The sequence below is a fragment of the Ceratotherium simum genome, chromosome 17 (assembly GCF_057802395.1).
Source record: "Ceratotherium simum simum isolate JZ-2026a chromosome 17, ASM5780239v1, whole genome shotgun sequence".
Taxonomy (NCBI): Eukaryota; Metazoa; Chordata; class Mammalia; order Perissodactyla; family Rhinocerotidae; genus Ceratotherium; species Ceratotherium simum.
Genome location: NC_141916.1, coordinates 51267281 through 51286636, shown reverse-complemented (window position 1 = coordinate 51286636; position 19356 = coordinate 51267281). Strand labels below are relative to the sequence as shown.

The 19356-nt window shown below is 36.8% G+C and overlaps 1 protein-coding gene across 1 annotated transcript in view; it reads left to right on the top strand.

Annotated features, from left to right (window-relative positions):
* Nucleotides 1–835: 835 nt before the first annotated feature.
* Nucleotides 836–19356, top strand: part of LOC106803214 (uncharacterized) — a 47569-nt gene continuing 29048 nt past the window's right edge. Inside the window, exons 1-6 of the mRNA XM_087441922.1 lie at nucleotides 836–869; nucleotides 965–1082; nucleotides 10284–10382; nucleotides 11755–11861; nucleotides 17104–17172; nucleotides 19014–19190. The gene's annotated coding sequence lies outside the window, so the exon portion shown is untranslated. The remainder of the gene's footprint in view (nucleotides 870–964; nucleotides 1083–10283; nucleotides 10383–11754; nucleotides 11862–17103; nucleotides 17173–19013; nucleotides 19191–19356) is intronic.

Sequence of the window (19356 nt, the reverse complement as noted above, 5' to 3'; positions counted from 1 at the left end):
AATGAACAACAGGAAGATTTCCAGTTCTGGCCATAGAACTGTAGCCTGTATCACGTGATGCGTCCTACAAAAAGATCATTACAAAAGGACAAAATTTATACAAGAACTGAGAAGATGAAACTTGAGGGACTCCAATTGCTCAAGGCTTACTGCTTATATTCTACCTGCCTGCCAGAAAAAAAAATAATAACCTCTTTGGTCTGGATTGAGCCCGTCTGCAGAGACAGCAAGACTGATCTCAGTTTTCCTGGCCCGCAAAGCTATTTCTAGAGTCTTTGGTAAACCGACTTTGGCCGTCAGTATGCATTCTCCCTGGCATGGCTCCTGGGCCCCAGATCCCTAAATATGTCTCTTGTTACTAGAGAAACCAGGTGTTCCCTAGCTCCCCTTAGGCTAACCCGTACCACGTAACAGGGTGACAGGGCGGGGCTTACGCTCTCCCTCTCTCTGGGAGTGCTCTCTGTGCATGTGCAGTCTCCTGGCTAAGGCAAACCCCCTCTATCAGGACCTTTGTCACGACACATACGGGACACCTATGCCAGGCCATTGCTGTAGAAATGTGAGTGTTTGAGGACCATGTTCTGTCTTCTCTGCCTGAGAGCTTTTCTCCAATAAATTCTATGTTGTATCTGCACCATGTGGTGCTAGTGATTTGTGCCCCCTTGCAGGACACTAATAACATCCAAACACAATTTTAAAAACTGCTTTCTGTAGTTGGGAGACAGAGAGAAATGAGAAAAAGGAAGAGATAAGAGGAAGAAAGATGTTCCCTCTTGCAACAGCTCTCTGTTCTTTCTGAGGCCACAGATGTGCTGCAGCTCATTTGTAGACCTGTGGGTGATTGGTACAGTGGATTCAAAAACAGAAGTGTAAGCTTCGGTTTATAAACAGAAGTTTAAAATCACAACTCCTGTTTAACATTAAGTCTGTTAGTTCACCGCCATCTTTTTTTTTTTTTTTGCAGTTTGTCGAATTTCTCTTCATAGCCATCAATGTCTGAAGAAGTACTGATGCAGATCTAAAATTCCAGGACTCCAGTAAGACAGAAAACATCCGGGAGTTGGACAAATTGGGGATAAATGGTAAGATTTTGAGCTGTGGATGTGTTGTAAGGTGGCAGAAATGTAAGGGTAGAAGTCCTGCACTGTAGTTATTAGTGAATCAACAATGATCCTTCAATTTGATTTTTTAATTAATCCTCCCATTTTTACTAAAGCTGGCAAAAGTGTCATACAAATGATTATAAAGGTTTTTTTTTTAAGGCACTGATAAGTGCATTGAACACTCAATCTTTTACGATTTTTCTATTTTTTAATACCACACTCAAGATAATTAAGAGAGGATAGTATTTTCACATGACTGGATTGCAAATTTTCTTTTTTTTTCTCATCAAAGGAAGCCATGAAACAAGGAACATATGTTGCCCAGGAAAGTCAAGTTTTTTAATGTTTTTTTTAATAAGAAAATGCTAGTGAGTGTGTATGTGTGTGTGTGTAAAAGAGAGAAATGGAGAGGCAAAGAGAAAGAGAAACAGACAAAGAGAAGTTTTAGAGGATTTCATTTGATTTTCTACCAAGTTAAGTATATGTTACCATAAAATTTCTCCTACTTCTTTTGGACATCTTTTCCCAACTTAGTAAAATATAGAAGAGGTTTAGTTAGATGAAAGGACATATCAAGGATTCAAAAATGAAAAGAGATAAAGAAATATTGAAAGATATAACATTCAAAACCACACTGTACCTGGAAACTTTGTATTTTTCCATTCAGCTCTCAGTTTTATTGATCCTTTCTATTGTCTTTTTAGTCTCTATATTATTTATTTATGCTCTGATTTTTGTTATTTCTTTCTTTATACTGATTTTAGGCTACGTTTGTTTTTCCCTCTCCCATTTGCTGGGTTGCCTTTTCATTTTATTGATGGTTTCTTTTGTTGTACAGAAGCTTTTCAGTCTGATGTAGTCCTTTTTGTTTATTTTTGCTTTTGTTTTCCTTACCTTTGGAGTCAGGCCCAAAAAAACATTGTTAAGACTGATGTCAAAGAGCTTACTGCATATGTTTGCTTCTAGATGTTTTATGGTTTCAGGTCTTACATTTGAGTATTTAATCCATTTTGAATTAATTTTTGTATATGATGTAAGATAGTGGTCCAGTTTCATTCTTCTGCATGTAGCTGTCCAGTTTTCCCAACACTACTTATTGAAGAAACTGTCATTTCCTCATTATACATTCTTGCCTCCTTTGTCACAAATTAATTGACTATATATGGCTGGGTTTATTTCTGGGCTCTCTATTTAATTCCATTGATCTATGTGTCTGTTTTTATGCCAATACCATACTGTTTGATTACCATAGCTTTGTAGTGTAGTTTGAAATCAAGGAGTGTGATACGTCGAACTTTGTTCTTTTTTCTCAGAATTAGTTTGGCTATTCATGATCTTGTGCAGTTCCATATAAATTTTAGGATTCTTTGTTCTTTTTCTGTGAAAACTGTTGTTGGTATTTTGATAGTGATTGTATTGAATATGGAGGTTGCTTTAGGTAATATGGACGTTTTAACTATGTTAATTCTTCCAATCCATGAGCATGGACTATCTTTCCATTTCTTTGTGTCTTCTTCATTTTCTTTCAACAATGTCTTATAGTTTTCAGTTTATAGATCTTTCACCTCCTTGGTTAAGTTTTTTCCAGGTATTTTATTCTTTTTGTTGCCATTGTAAGTGGCATTGTATTTTTGATTTCTTTTTCTCCTAGTTCGTTGTTAGTGTATAGAAATACAACAGATTTTTGTATGTTGATTTTGTAACCTGCCACCTTACTATATTCATTTATTAGTTCAAAAAGTTTTTTGGTGGAGTTCTTAGAGTTTTATGTATATAGTATCATTTCTTCTGCAAATAGTAACTGATTTACTTCTTCCTTTCCAATTTGGATCCCTTTTATTTCTTTTTCTTGCCTAATTGCTGTGGCTAGGATTTCCAATACTATGTTGACTAAGAGTGGCAAAAGTGGACATCCTTGTCTTGTTCCTGTTCTTAGGCAAATAGCTTTCAGTTTTTATCCATTGAGTATTGTGTTAGCTGTGGGTTTGTCATTTATGGCATTTACAATGTTAAGGTATTTTACTTCTATACCCATTTTATTGAGACTTTTTATCATAAATGGATACTGAATCTTGTCAAATGCTTTCTCAGCATCTATTGAGATGATCATGTGACTTTTATTCTTCATGTTGTTAATGTGGTGCATCACATTGATTTATTTGTGGATGTTGAACCATCCTTGCATCCCTGGAATAAATCCCACTTGATCATGGTGTATGATCCTTTTAATGCATTGTTGTATTCAATTTACTAGTATTTTGTCAAGAAATTTTTCATCTATGTTCATGAGCAAAATTGGCCTGTAATTTTCTTTTTTCATGTTGTCCTTGTCTGTTTTTGGTATCAGGGTAATCTTGGCCTCATAAAATGAGTTAGGAAGCCTCTTCTTCTCTTCTGTTTTCTGGAAGAGTTTGAGAAGAGTAAGTATTAAATCTTCCTTGAATGTTTGGTAGAATTCACCAGAGAAGCCATTTTGTCCTGGACTTTTGTTTTTTGGGAGGATTTTGATTACTGTTTCCATCTCCTTACAAGTGACTAGTCTCTTCAGATTCTCTGTTTCTTCTTGATTCAGTTTTGGAAGGTTGTCTCATTCTAGGAACTTATCCATTTCTTCTAGGTTATCCATTTTGTTGCTGTATAGCTTCTCATTGTATTCTCTAATAATCCTTTGTATTTCCATGGTATCCATTGTAATTTCTCCTCTTTAGTTTCTCATTGTATTTATTTGAGCCTTCTCTCTTTTTCTTGGTGAGTCTAGCTAAAGGTTTGTCAATTTTGTTTATCTTTTCAAAGAACGAGCTCTTAGTTTTATTGATCCTTTCTATTGTCTTTTTAGTCTCTACATTATTTATTTATGCTCTGATTTTTGTTATTTCTTTCTTTATACTGATTTTAGGCTATGTTTATTCTTCTTTTTCTAGTTCCTTTAGGTGTAATGTTAGATTGTTCAGTTGAAATTTTTCTCGTTTCTTGAGGTAGGCCTGTACTGCAAAAACTTCTCTCTTAGTACTGCCTTTGCTGCATCTCATAGATTTTAGTAGGTTGTGTTTTCATTTTCATTTGTTTCCAGGTATTTTTTATTTCTCCTTTGATTTCTTCATTGATCCAATTGTTGTTCAGTAGCATGTTATTTAGTCTCCTCATATTTCTGAATTTTCCAGCTTTCTTCTTCTAGTTGATTTCTAGTTTCATACCATTGTGGTCAGAAAAGATGTGTGATATGATTTCAATCTTCTTAAATTTAATGAGACTTATTTTGTTTCCCAGCATATGGTCTATCTTTGAGAATGTTCCATGTGAACTTGAGAAGTATATGTATGCTGTTGTTTTTGGATGGAATGTTCTATAGATATCTATTAAGTTCATCTGGTCTAATGTATCATTTAAGACCAATGTTTCCGGGGCCGGCCTGGTGGTGCAAGTGGTTAAGTGTGTGCGCTCCCACTGTGGCGGCCCGGGGTTCACCAGTTCAGATCCTGGGCGCGCACCAATGCACCACCTGTCTAAGCCAAGCTGTGGCGACGTCCCATATAAAGTGGAGGAAGATGGGCACGGATGTTAGCCCAGGGCCAGTCTTCCTCAGCAAAAAGAGGAGGATTGGCAGATGTTAGCTCAGGGCCGATCTTCCTCACACACACAAAAAAAAGACCAATGTTTCCTTGTTGACTTTCTGTCGGGGTGATCTATCCATTGATATTAAGTAGAGTATTAAAGTCCCCTACTATTATTGTATGGCTATCAATTTCTCCCTTTAGATCTGTCAATAATTGCTTTATTTACTTTGGTGCTCTGATGTTAGGTCCATATATATTAAGAGATGTTATGTCTTGATGAATTGTCCCCTTTTCATTATACTATGTCCATCTTTGTCTCTTGCTGTCTTTTTTTGCTTGAAGTCTATTTTGTCTGCTATAAGTGTGGCTACATCTACTTTTTGTTTGGTTGCCGTTTGCTTGGAGTATCATCTTCCATCTCCTGTTGGCAGCATGTAGATATGTCTATATGTCTTGTTTTTTTTCAATCCATTAATTCACTCCATGTCTTTTGATTGGAATATTTAGTCCATTTACATTTATAGTAATTATTGAAAGGTATGTACTTATTACCATTTGTTAATTGTTTTCTGACTGTTTTTGTTTTTCCTCTCTGTTCCTTTGTTCTCTTTGTCTCTTTCCTTGTGGTTTGATGACTTTCTTTAGATATTTAGAATTATTTCTCATTTTCCTTTATGTATTTAGTGTAAATTTTTGCTTTGTGGTTACTGTGAGGTTTATATATATTATCCTATGTATATAATGGTCTACTTTAAGTTGATAACAACTTAAATTTGAACACATTACAAAAGTCCACATTTTTGCTCCCCTCTTCCATGTTTTATATTTTTGATGTGACTTTTTACATCTTTTTATTTTATGTATCCCTTAACTAATTATTGTAGTTTTAGTTAATTTTACTACTTTTGTCTTTTACCTGTCTTAGTAGTTATATAAGTGATTAATTCACTATATTTACTATATATTTACCTTTTCCAGTGAGATTTTTACTTTCATATATTTTCTTATTATTAATTAGTGCCATTTCCTTTAGGCTTAAAGTAGTCTCTTTTATATTTCTTGTAAGACCAGTTTAGTAGTGATGAACTCCTTCAGTTTTTGCTTATGTGGAAAAGTCTTTATCTATCTCTCAAATCTGAGCAATAACCTTGCCATATAGAGTATTTTTGGTTGGAAAGTTTTTCTTTCAGCACTTTGAATATGTCATGCCATTCTCTTCTGGCCTGTAAAGTTTCTGCTGAGAAATCTTATGCTGATAGTCTTATTAGGTTTCCCTTGTATTAACAATTTGTTTTTCTTCTGCTGCTTTTAAGATTATCTCTTTATGTTTAATTTTTGCCATTTTAATTATAATGTGTCTTGATGTGGATCTCTTTGGGTTCATCTTATTTGGAACTCTCTGGGCTTCCTCAACCTGGATGTCTGTTTCCTTCCCCAGGTGAGGGAATTTTTCAGCCATTATTTCTTCAAATAATTTTTCTGCCTCTTTCTCTCACTCTTCTCCTTCTGGGATCCCTATAGTGTGAATGTTATTCTGCTTGATCTTTGTCCCACAGGTCCCTTAAGTTATCTTCATTTAAATTTTTTTTTTCTTTTTGCTGCTTTGTCTGAGTGAGTTCTGTTGGTTTGTCTTCCATCTCATTGATCCATTCATAGGCTTCATCCAGTCTGCTCTTGAACCCCTCTAGTTAGTGGTTTTCTCAGTTCACTTATTGTATTCTTCAGCTCTGTTACTTCTGTTTGGGATTCTCTTATATTTTCTATCTCTTTGTTGAAGTTCTCACTGTGTTCATCCATTCTTCTCCCAAATTTGGTGAGCATTTTTATGACCATTACTTGGAACTCTTTATCAGGAAGATTACTTATCTCCATATCCTGAAGGTCTTTTTCTGGGAATTTGTCTTGTTCTCTTGTTTGCTTTAGCTCTTGGTTGTCCCTCAAACCTTTGTGATTAGCTAGATCACATGATTTATTCTTGATATGGCCCCATTGTTGAGGGTGTTCCAAGATCTGTCAGTGTTCCATAGGGAGGAATCTCATTTAGCACCTAATTTGAGGCTGATTAGAAACCAGACCCTCAGGCAGCAGCTTTTAATCTATGCAAACATATACAGTCCTATGGGACTGCTATCGTTATTCCTGCTGGCCTCCAGCCCAGGAGATCTGAAGGTGTCCCCTGGGCAATCATTGGAGATTTTGGGGCTCCAGATGAGAGTTGAGCTCCTTTCTGAGAAGTTTCATTGAGCTGTGGCAAGGCCAAAGGGGTGTGCAAAGATAGTGTCTCCCTTTTCATGTTCCCTGATTGTGTCTCCTTAGCATCTAAGTATGTAGGAAACCTGAAGCCTGTCCCTCAGGCTGATGTTCCAGGCTAAGTAAATAGTCCTTTTTCACAAGAAGACTGGGCTTGTGTTTCAATCTGCTTTCTGTACAGTGCCCTAGGGGTGGTAGCCTACTAAAAACTGTCTTTCTGATTCTTGAAGTCTTGTAGAGCTCAGGTATGCCAGCCCTCTTGGCCACCAGCATCAGGCAATTAAGGGGTATCCTCTGTGTGGATTGCATGCAGCCACTGGTTTTAGCAAGATAGCTGCAAAGTTTAGGGAATGAGCACATTCTCTGGCTTCAGGAAGGCAGCAGGAAAATGTCTTGACATTGCCCTCCTAGCTTTAGGCTAGGAGCAAGAGAATGTCATGACTGCTCACTCTTGTCAGCCCCAGCTAGGGAGCAGGAGAGTGTTGCAACCACCCATGCTTTCTGGTTTCAGCAGGGCAGTAGGATAGTGCCATGACTGCCTGCCCCATCCTGTCCTAGCTAGGTGGTGGGAGGGTGCCATCTCTGAGCTCACCCACATGTGCTAGCAGTGGGGAGTGCAATAATGGCATCCACCAGGGCCTCCATCACCAGGGAGCCTTTCAATTGTCCCTGGCCCCTCCAGCCTATGCAGTTAGGTTAACAAATGAATCTCCTTCACATATAGGCTAGGAGTTTTTCAAACTGCTGTTTTTTCACTGAGTCTCTGGGTGAGTAAAACTACACATGAGCCCTTTAAGAGGGGAGTCTCAGTTTCCTATAACACTTTGAGTTCCTTGGACATCAACCCTGTTGATTTTTAAACCAGACGTTTTGGGGGCTTGACTCTCCAGTGCAGATCTCAGGGGTTGGGGTGCCTTATGTGGGGCACCAACTTCTCGCTCCTCCAGGAGAAGAGCCTCTCTGGTGAGATCCCCCCCTGTTTTGTGTCACCATGGTGGGGGTGGGGTTTTTTGCAAGACCTTGTCTCTGCTCTCCTACCTCTCTTGATGTGGTCATTTTACCCTATTTGTGGAGAGTGGTTCATCTAGTTTTCAGATCTTTTACAGAGGGAGATGATCTGTATCCATACATAAATTTGGTATGTCCCTCGGAGAAGGTGAGTTCAGGATCTTTCTGTGCTGCCATCTGGGACCCCCAGATCTCTGTTCTTTTATTACTTGACTTCCCTGGAGCATTCACAAAGTTTAACAGTCCTTCTTCTTTAGAGAATTTTGTTGCACATTCTCATGGACACATCTTCATGGTTTCTGCCATCACAATGGCTGCTCCCTCTCAGTCTTCTTTTTTCACTCTTCCCTTTAGGTCAAACTTTGTATTATGGAACACTCCAGGTCTCTGTCCTGGGTCCCCTTTTCTTGTGTCACTAAATGTACTTTGCTAAGTTGCCTCATTCAGTCATCTGGATTCAAACATAATGAATCCCAAATATCTCCTCATGGCCTTTCCTTGGCTCTTCAGACTAGAAAATACAAGTGCCTGTTTCATATTTCCACATGAATATGAAATTCTAATTTCACTTCAAATTTTAAATGGCAAAAATAGAAATATTTATTTTTCCTTTAAAACTGTTCCCTCTCCCCAATAATCCTCACTTCATGAAATACAAATATAGATACATATTTAAATACAATCACCAAGTGTTTGCTAGGTGCCAGCACTGTTCTAATCATCTTAAAAATACTGAATCACTTAATCTCTAATGCTTTGTGGCTTTCTTTTTTTAACCACTACAGACTAAGACACAGAGAGGTTTGATTACTTATCCACAGTCCCACAAGTGATAAGCAGCAGAACCAGGCTTCAAGCCCAGGTATACTAGCCCTAGAGAATGTGCTATGCTTTTTATCACTATGCTATACTGCCTATAAATGTTCATATCTTATTATCTACCAACTTTATCAAGTCAAAAATCTCTCATAAACATTTCATAAATTTGTACTATAAATTCTAACTTCAAAATGTATTCTTACTCTATCCATGGGTCATCACATTTTCTGATACTAGTATTTCAAGCTACTATTCTCTCTCGCGTGACATACTACAATAGGTTTCTTGCTATTCTCCCTACTTCGGATACCGCAGCCCTACAATTCATTCTCCAGATGTAGTAACAGTGTCTTTCTGAAAAAACAACTCAATTATTTTCCCTTCCTGATTAACCTCTTTCAGTGGTTTTCCAAAAAACTGCAATTCCCTTACTGTGATTAACAAAGACTGGGAATAGTCTGTCTCCTCTTTCTTTGACCTCCTCTAACATCATTTCTCATCTTGGCCACAATTCTTTAGCCACTGTGATTTTTTTCTGTATTTCAAATAGGTAAGGTTTTTCCCCAAATTAGGGTCTTTGAACTAGATGTTCTTGCTCCCTGTAATCAGTCCCACTGATTTGGCACACTGATTCTCACTGGCTGTAAGATCTGAACTACCTGCTCTCTGTAATATAAGTTAGTTTCAAATCTCCGCATACTGTAGCACAATTTGAGAACTATCTATTTATCTATTTATTTATTTTCATTTACAATTAAAATTTGTATTCCATGAGAGCAGGGACTTGTATGTCTTGCTCATTTCTGTATTGTTGGCACCAAGAATAGCGTTTAGTATACAGAAGGTATTCAATAGATAACTTTTGAATAAGTAACTACATAAATAATTGAGAAAATAATTCTTAAGAAAGATAGTTCTTGAGGTCATACTTCTAACCTTAGATAAGATCTTGACTAGATAGTTCTTTCAGTATTAACTATTTTCCAAAATCTAAAAAAGTTGTTTCACATTTTATTTGCAGTTTTCTCTGTTTCACAATATTATTGTATAAACAACTGTGACATGTAGGACAAAGACTAGAAGTTTAGTAAGATTTTCTTGGTATCTCTGAATTGTATTTTTGAAATATCTAGTACTCATATATACACAAGATAATTTGATTCACGTAGTGAATTAATAATAATTAAATTATAATATAAAGTTCATAATTTCTTTCCCCAAATTTGTATAGACAGGATATGTTGTATTCAGATTGATTGGTTTTCTTACTTCTCTTTCTTAAACCCCATTTTTGCCTCTTTGTTTCTTGAATCAGCCTACCAATTAACAGCCTTTCTTGTGAGAACTAGCTTGCATGCAAAACAACTAACAAAATATTTTTGACTTGTTCTTTAAAAAGGTATTTAAAAACGTCCTTGAGTTTCTAGCAAACCACATTCCTTGACCAAGGACACATTAGGAAAGACATAAAGACAAAATGAATGAGTGAATGATTCAAATTAAGATGTATACCATTGCCAGACCTCTTTGCTAATTTTGCTTTCCACAGCGCCTCCTGCTCCTTCCCAGCTATGGCGTCAAAGGGCCTTGGCTCTGACTCTTCTGTGCCTTCTGCTGGTGATTGGACTGGGAGTCTCAGGAAGCATGTGTAGGTATCACCCATGTTTTGATTAAAAGGGAAAACACCTAGAGTGGCATGAGTTTTTACAAAAAAGTTTGCTCTGAATTGAGGCTTTGGAATGATTATAGGTGATATACCCACAGAGGGGACTTACAATGTGGTACTTAGTCTCTTTCTCTCACTCCTGTGAAGTGACTGCTTTCCTGACCTTTAATGTTCTTAATACTATTTCAGCAAAGAGGAGGTGATGACTGTTGAGGCATTAAAAATTTCTGTTGAACATCTTTTTTGGTCTGGAGTTTACATAACATTGAAGATAGAAATGGGAAAAGTGACTAAACTACAAAATTTTAAAGAAGAACTTCAGCATTTCCAAACTGGAACTTTAGGATCAAATCTCAGAACACAATTTCTCAGCATTTACTAAAACCAGAATATCTGGAAATTATTCCTGAAGGATCTGAATTCCGTAAAATCTACATAAGAGGAGATTATTTGTTTCCACCTTTTTGTATTCTTTTAACTGAGAGAAAAAGTCAATGTATACTATAATAAGAGGATATTTTGAATAAAATATGTATAAAAAAGCAAAATTAAGAGGGGTTGGCAAAGGCAACTGCCAAGCAGATGTATTGCACTGAGTCCCTGGATCCTAGGAAAAGTGAGTTCTCTAGAAAATTTATTTGTGTATTTATTTATTTTCCTTTTTCTAATATCTAAATAATATCTCCATGTTTTACTTATTATCCCAGCATTTCTGGTCACTGAGGTAGTAATTATACTTATTTTTTAAGCAAAAAATTTATTTTCCCACAAGTCTCAGCTTTTCTACTCTAAGAAGCTTTGTCCTCCTTTATAGAAGAGGAGCAATCAATCAATAGTCTCTTCATCTGATCATTTTCAAATGATCCATTCATAGTTATTTACTCAAAACAATGTCTGGCGTATGAGACAAAACTATTGCTCTGGCTACAAAATTCAGGACTGGTTCTAAATTCTGTCCTAGCACCACTCTCATCTGACTTTGCTACATTTTTCTCCTACTCTTGCTGTTTCTATTACTTGTGTTTACAGTGATTAACCACCTCCTTTGCCCATGGACTGAATATTTACTGCTCAATATTTGAATCCTGGAGTTTGTGAACTTCATTGACCCTAAGTTAAGGTTATGCATGGATTGATAGATCCTTCTCCTTGTGAGACAGTAACCAATGTATAAATTCTGGAGGAAATCTTACCATAAGGAACACTTTGTCTCCATTTTTTTTAATGGCATTGAAAAGTAGCAGTATAATGTCAAAAATATTACTTTAAATAAGTAATATGTAAGATATTATATTGTGAGGTAATAGACAAAAATAAGAGAGTTATTTTAACAAACCATCTCTATTTCCTGTAGGAATTTATAAAATTCCAGAGGTTATATAAATATTGGCTGGAATGATCTCCCAGAAAAAATTACATAGCCTACAACATCTTGGATGAGACAATTATCTCCTCCGACTGGTAACTCTTTATTTTTGTTGAATTTTTCTAGCTGCTTTGAGTTAAGGCATTTTCCTCAGGAGATTGGGACTTTACAATTAAAACTGGCTTCAACTAAAATTACATGCTTAAAGAACTTTTTTCCAACCGGCTTCCTTAACATGTTTAATAATGCAAAAAATTGCTGCAAATGTCTTCTCATTATCTTAAAAAATCTCTAATGAATTTATAGTAGCCATATAAGCGAGAATTGCTGGGAATAATACTTTTATCTAAGGAAATTATAGAAGCCAGTGAAAGTCACTGGGCTCTAACGTGTTTAAAATTATGCTAAGTGCTGGGATTCGAAGATGAATGAAAGAGTGATTCTTCCCTTAGTTACATAACCATTAATTGTATCCACAGACTAATTAAACTATTCTTTAGATAAAAAGAATATAATGTGATAAATGCTTCAGCAGGAATACACAGAATAACCAAAAAGAAATTTTAGCTTTGAAATTTGTGTTATAACTGACATTGAAATGGCCACTTTTGAATGAAAAATTTGGAGACAGACTAGAAGAGTATTTTTGATCAAAAGAATAAAATGAGGGTCCAGCCCGGTGGCGCAAGCCATTAAGTGCTCGAGCTCCTCTGCGGCGGCCCGGGGTTCGCTGGTTCAGATCCCGGGCGCATACCCACACACTGCTTGGCAAGCCATGCTGTGGCGGCGTCCCATATAAAGTGGAGGAAGATGGGCATGGATGTTAGCCCAGGGCCATTCTTCCTCAGCAAAAAAAAGAGGAGGATTGGCACATGTTAGCACAGGGCTGCTCTCCTCACAAAAAAAAAAAAAAAAAAAAGAATAAAATGAACATGGGCATGGTATATTGTATATATGATATATATAAACTATTTTGTTGTGTAAGATATTAAGAAATGTGGTTATAAATATACCATTATAAATGGATTCATATGTTTTATTTGTTTTCCCTCATTCCTTGTAATGAGGGGGGAAAAAACACAAGACACTGAAATAATGCCAAAATTCCATTTGTATTTTATAATCCTTTAAATTTAGGAAGTAGACTGGATTATACTACAGAAAGAATCCAGAACCTTAGCCTGCTGGATACTATTGGAAGCCCATGAATGTGGTTGAGGACACACCAAGCAGGAGTGAACTCAGGGCAACTGTGTCGGGTGCTGCCACAGGAATCTAAACCCGGAGGTTCCTGCATCCTCACCACATTGGGCCACACAGCAAATAGAAGCTTGGATTGTTTTTGTGCTTTGTTTTGTTTAGTTTGCTTTTTCCTCTAGATTGAAATAGCAGGGTTAGGAATATGGCTCAGAAACACAAGGCAGCTCTCTCACTGACAGTTTGCAATGAGAGGACAGAATGAGGTATTAGATATGTAGAAATGGAGGAGAGAAGGATGTATGCTTTAACCATCTCATTTGTCGTGAAGGACTAGAGATAAAGGTAGTGTGTATCTGGGGAGGATGTAGCTGGAATCTTGTTTGGAAAAGTAGAATTTCCATGTGTTCAATTGTAATTATTGCTAATGGGAAAGGAATCTATAATGGGATGGTAGATGGTGAAAAAACAGTAGATATTTCAAAGTGTCAAGAAATAATACTGAAATAAAAAGTAAGTAATAATACATATGTATATAAAACACATTATAAATATATATACTATATAAGCGTATGTTATATATGTATGTATGTATGATTTCCTTTGGTTTTTTACTCTAAATGTTATTTTTGGGCTTGTTTTTGGAAAGAGGCTGTAATCAATGACATCTGTATTATGTCATCTCAAATAGGAAATTTCACTTTGGAAAATTTAATTGATCCAATTATTTATTGATGATCATTGTTATTGACCCAAGTATTGATGCTACCCTTTTTCTGAAAGATAATATTTTCAATTTACAAATTTGTCTTTAATGCATGGTCCCTGGTCAATAATCTTGTATTAGGGGCTGGTAATTATTCAGAACTCCAGAGTAATATCTTTGAAAAATGGCTAGAGGGAAATGTCACTTGGAGATGATGTTGAGCTTAAGGCATCCTACATTAGGTTAATTCCTGGTTTTGGTGATTATGAAAAACATCTGAGGAAGACATTTTTGAAGATTTACTACTGGGCCAGTTAGACTAGAGAATCTAACGGAACTGAATTATTCTAAATCATACTAGGTATTGGGGTAGACAGGTATTATGTCTGGAAGTAAAGGACAGCAAATATTCCAGATGTGATAAAGTGGAAAAGGCTGGGAGAAATCAGGCAGTGTCTGAAATTGCATATTTGTCGATAAAAATGAATAATTTGGACACTCTTGACATTCTGAATAATAATTGAAATTTATTTTAGACAATGCAGATTCTAGCAATAATACATTGGAAAAGTAATTTTTTCTGTGAATGTGATTCAAATGTTTGACTTGCCAAGTGTAATACTTTATTTTCTCTTTCAGGTTTATAAGAAACACAAATGACTTAAATGATAGGATATATTGTAGATATATAGATAACATATATGTTTATTACACTGACTGCACTGAGCAAAGAAGGATTATATGTGAGAAGTTGGCTAATCCAGTGAAGATTGAGAGTACACTAATGAGTGAAGTACCAGATGGAAGAATGTAGTCGGTGCAATTATTTTGCCTCAGCTATTATCCTGCAATTAAGGGCAACTTCAGGGAGCATATATCTTGTGGACCACACAAATGGAATATAGATGCTATAAGACTAAATTTTTGCCTCTCTCCTAACAATTTCCATTTTCAAACTTTCTTCCTTCTCCTCATTTGCTGAGTGAAAGTAACCTAAAATCATACCTTATCATCTATATATAGTCAGATACTGTTTGGTAGAAATGCAGTGTTTTGGGTGAGAATACAGAAAACTGAAGCTAATTGTTCCTGCCTTTCCAGAAATAAACAAGTTAAATACCAACCTTATGGAAAATCAGAAAAATTAAATCTATTAGTATATAGAAAAGATAATACATCGTGACCAATCGGGGTTTATTCTAATAACTCAGGTTGATTTACATTTTGGAAAAAAGTAAGAAAGCGAGAGAAAATATGTTATTTCAATAGAAGTAGAAAAGCACTTGATAAAATTTAACACCAAATAATTATAAAATCTCTCAGAAAACTAGAAGTGGATTTTCCTAAGTGATTAAAAAATGTCAACATTAAAAAGAAAAATGGAAAAAAAAGCTAACAGCAGCAACAACAAATCCTAAACCTAACATCATATTTCTGGTAAAAGAGTGAATGTTTTTCTTTTGAGCTCTGGAACAAGATCAGAATGGTCTTTATGAATTATTTTATTCAACAACCTATCTATTGAAGATCCCAGCAGTGAAATAAGGCAAGATAAAGAAATTTAAAAATATAAAAAATGAGAAAGGAAGAAATATTTTTATTTGTAGATAATATAATTGTATACATAAAAAACTAATATTTATAACATACTAGAATAAATAATTTATCAAGGTAATTGGGTAAAATCTCAATAGACAAACATTGATCATTTTTATATGTTATCAGTATACAATGATAAATAAAATTTAAAAAGCAATACCACTTATAACAGTATCCAAAAACAAAATAGGAATAAACCTAATAAAAATGTGAAAACCTCTGTACATGAATATTTCATGCAATGTGGTCCCATTGCCTCACCCAAAGTAACACCTCTTTCCTAGGGATCTCTATATCAGTGACTGGCAAATATGGTGTAGCAAGTGACCAGGAGCAGACTGCCCATTATGAGCTGGGTTCTGTTTTACCCACCGAATCATAAGATTAGGCGGTACCAACAGAAATTCACTGTAAGATGCCTCAAAGAAAACAATAAGCTCTTTGCTGTCAAATTAACTAATATGTACCCATTTGACAATGGAAGGAGCCACGACTCACTTTGACAGGAATAGATGCTTATTCTGGGTATAGAATTGCTTGTCCTGCCCGCAGGGCCTCAGCCAGAACCAGTATCCATGAGCTTAAAGAATACTTGATCAACTGGAATGGGACTTTACAAAATATCATGTCTGAACAAGGGACACATTTTCAAGCATAGAAGTAAGAAAGTGGACAATTGATCATGGATCCACTGGTCATATCACAAACAGAAGCGACATAAAGCTGAAAGTCAGATAGAGGAATGGAAAGGACTAAGCACAGCTGGAAAGCCAGATCTGAGTTAATACTTATGACAACACGATGCCGTCTTCCAAGGTTTGGTGTAGGCTTTAAATCAACAACCTTTATGTGGTGCTTGTCCTCAGCAGGTAGAATACTTGGGTCTGGAAAGGGCAGAAGCAGGAGTGACTTTGCTTACCATCATTTCCAATGACCAACTTGGGAAATGCGTGCCTTCTGTCCAAGTCACTCTGGGTTCTGTGGGTTTAGAGAACATGGTCTCTAAAGGACAAATTCGTCCACCAGGGGGCACAACATCTCATTGGATGACTCACTCTTGGAATGAATAATTGACTCTGATGAACAGCAGGTAAGGCTGCTGTTACACAATAGGCACAGGAAGAAATATGTTTGGCATTCAGTTGTCCCACTGGAGTACATTTTTATAATCCATTGCCCATTTTGATGGTAAATAGACAAATTCAGCAGTCATATCTTGAGAATTGTGTGATGAACAAGGGCTAAAACCCCAAGTAGGTGACAAAGATCGGCAGAGATGCTAGCAGACAGTGATAGAAATCTGGAATGAATAGTAAAGGAGGGAGAGGATGAGGATCAGTTGTGACTCTGAGCTCAGCTGCAGCACCAGGGGCTGTAATTCACTCCACACACCCTCTTCTTACAAGTTTATCCCAAGAAAAGAGACACAACTTCAACCTGGACTTTCTTCACTTCCACGAAGAAGTGGATCTAGACTGGGAGACAAATTGTAGTGGACTCTGTGGTGTGATAGACAGAGCCTCCTTCAGGACTGAAGGGCTTATTCTCCCAGTTGCTGGGGAAGCGGTCAACACACAACTATCAAGTGTGAGCCTTTGTCTCTGTTGAAGAGAATGAACTCACCCAAGGTCATGTTCTCTTTCCAGGGCAGCTCATATCCAACGATTTATACAGGAGTATAAAGACCTGGCTACTTTGTTCTAACTGGGCAAAACTCAAAATGTCTATTCCAGCTTAAGAGCTCCATCTGGAGTTGACTGAGGCCTCACTGAGAATGCAACACAGCCCAGCTTCTTCCTTTGCCCAATCCTGCTTCCCTCTCTTCTCTTCCACAGGTGGTAATGATATCGAACCTGAAGTGAGTTCACTCACCCATTGTGTAGCAAGTCAACTTCTGACACCAGGTATGCTGGAAGAAAGTAGGAATTTTATTGCAAAGAGCTGAACAAGGAGAACAGGCAGCTAATGCTGTAATCCTGAACTCCCTGAAAAGCTACAACCAACAGTTTTTATTTGAGGTTTTAGGTAGAGGAGCGGAAGAATGTGGCCTTGGGGGTGAAGTTCTAAGTGTCCTCTACACAAGCGTGACTGTCTGTTCTATGTGTTGCATTTGGTGGAATTTTAGTCTGTGATGTCTAAAGTTTACAATCAGTCATTTTAGCTTCTCAATGTTCCTGCAAGAGGCTTAGTCAGGGATGGGGCTGTCAGGAGGTTTCTCTCTTATCAGTGGTCCTCCTGCTGTTCTGCAAGGCAAGCTCAGAAACTTTGGTTATTTTGATTCCCATGTTACCCTTGTCGGTACAAGGCACAGGTTCACTCTAATCCAGGGAAATTTTAACTCCTTCACCCTCAGTTTCAATCCTCCCTCTCTTTTGATCATCCCTCAATCTTGGGGAATGGGGCTGAAGACCACTCTAGCTGATTCCTGCTGTGAAATGGTGAAGTTTGAGGTCAGAGGAATGAAATTGTTCTAAATTTATTTTAAAATATTCTTTGGTACCAGGTGGGGGAGAGTAAGGTATGTTCTGCATGACTAATATTTTAATCCTCTGATAAATGGCTTTGGAACAACACTTAATTCCACATTTTTTAATTACATAGACAACCACATATATTAGCAAAATACACAGGCCAAATTTTAGTATCCTCTCCATAATGGACCTTAATCCTTAGGGAGTCCAGGAGAAGAGACCTGTAAACCAATCAAGATTAGGACCTGGAACCTCAGGTGAAATCTGATGTAGCCAAATAGCCTGCTATCTAATAGTCCAACAAGTAAGATAAGAACCTGGGAGTCATTCATTACTTATCTTTAGGAGGCTGTCTTCTGTATTGCAACTTGCGGTCTATCAAAGGTTCACTTGTCCATTTGAAGAAGTCAAAGTTTAGAGTATGAAGCCAGCCAAGGTTTGGGTGATCCTGGTTGTGATGTTATTCTATGGCATGGTTTCTGTTCCCTGTGTCATTTGTCATATGATGGTATCTAACAGGGAGGAAGTTGATCTTCTGGGTGCTTGTGTTTCCAGGATTTTAATATGATTCAGTCTCCATTACAAAGATGAGTCAGAGGAACATCTGACAGTGACTAGTTCCTTAATTCGAGTTCACTCTGGGTCTTTTGAATCGTCTCTATAATGAGATGATTATAGAGATCATCTCTTATAATTGAGTCCCAATGTTAGGACTATATTACGTAAGCAAGTAACCAGGTATTTAATAAGAAACATTTCCAGAGAAACAGAAATAAAACAAGGTTAATAGTTGGAGCAAATTAAAAACCAATTCCTGAGCCCAGGTGATGGCCAGTCAAGAAGATTTCTAGATGTCAGGGTTGAAGTATCCCCTGCAGTTTGAAATGTCTCTGATGGTGTCATCAGGTACTCAGGTAAACTTTTTGAGTGGCTTATACAGAAACAGGCATGAAGATTGTCTAAACATGGGCTATCATGGTGTTCTCGCTTAAGTTTACATCAAGTTGTCCAGCTTCAGTTTGCAAAATCTCAAAGACAATTAACAGAACCAGAATCCAATAGCCACAAATGTGTATTATAGTTTCCATTGAAACATAATTTTTCTCTCTAAAAATCAACCTCATTTTTTCCAAAGATAGACAACTTTAGACTCATTGGTTCACAAAATAAGTCTAGTTTCAGTGAACTTGGCCCAATCATTTACATAAGTATAGCAAGAACAGCAATTGATCATATAGGCTCCTTTAAATCTGCTTTGTTGTAACTTTTCATAGGGAATCTCAGATTGAACTTTAAGGGACTCTCAAGGCCAGGAAAGCCAAGCCAAGGACTTGTCATCAGACTCTGCCTGCAATGTCTACAGATTTGGTTGAATTCTTCTCTTTTCAAGGTCACCAAAATGTCCTGAGGTTCTTGCACCTGCCAGGGAAGTGACCTGCTTTACTCACCTGGTAAGGTTACTGGGAACTGTAAGCAAGGTATCAGGCCAATATTTCCAAGTGATTTTATTTGTTCCATAAAGTCAATCCTTGTCTCTTAAAGTTGTTCGGTCATATCTGAGTTTATGCATGTTTTTCTCAAATACAACATTCCTGTCAAAGCCTGGGTAATATAACT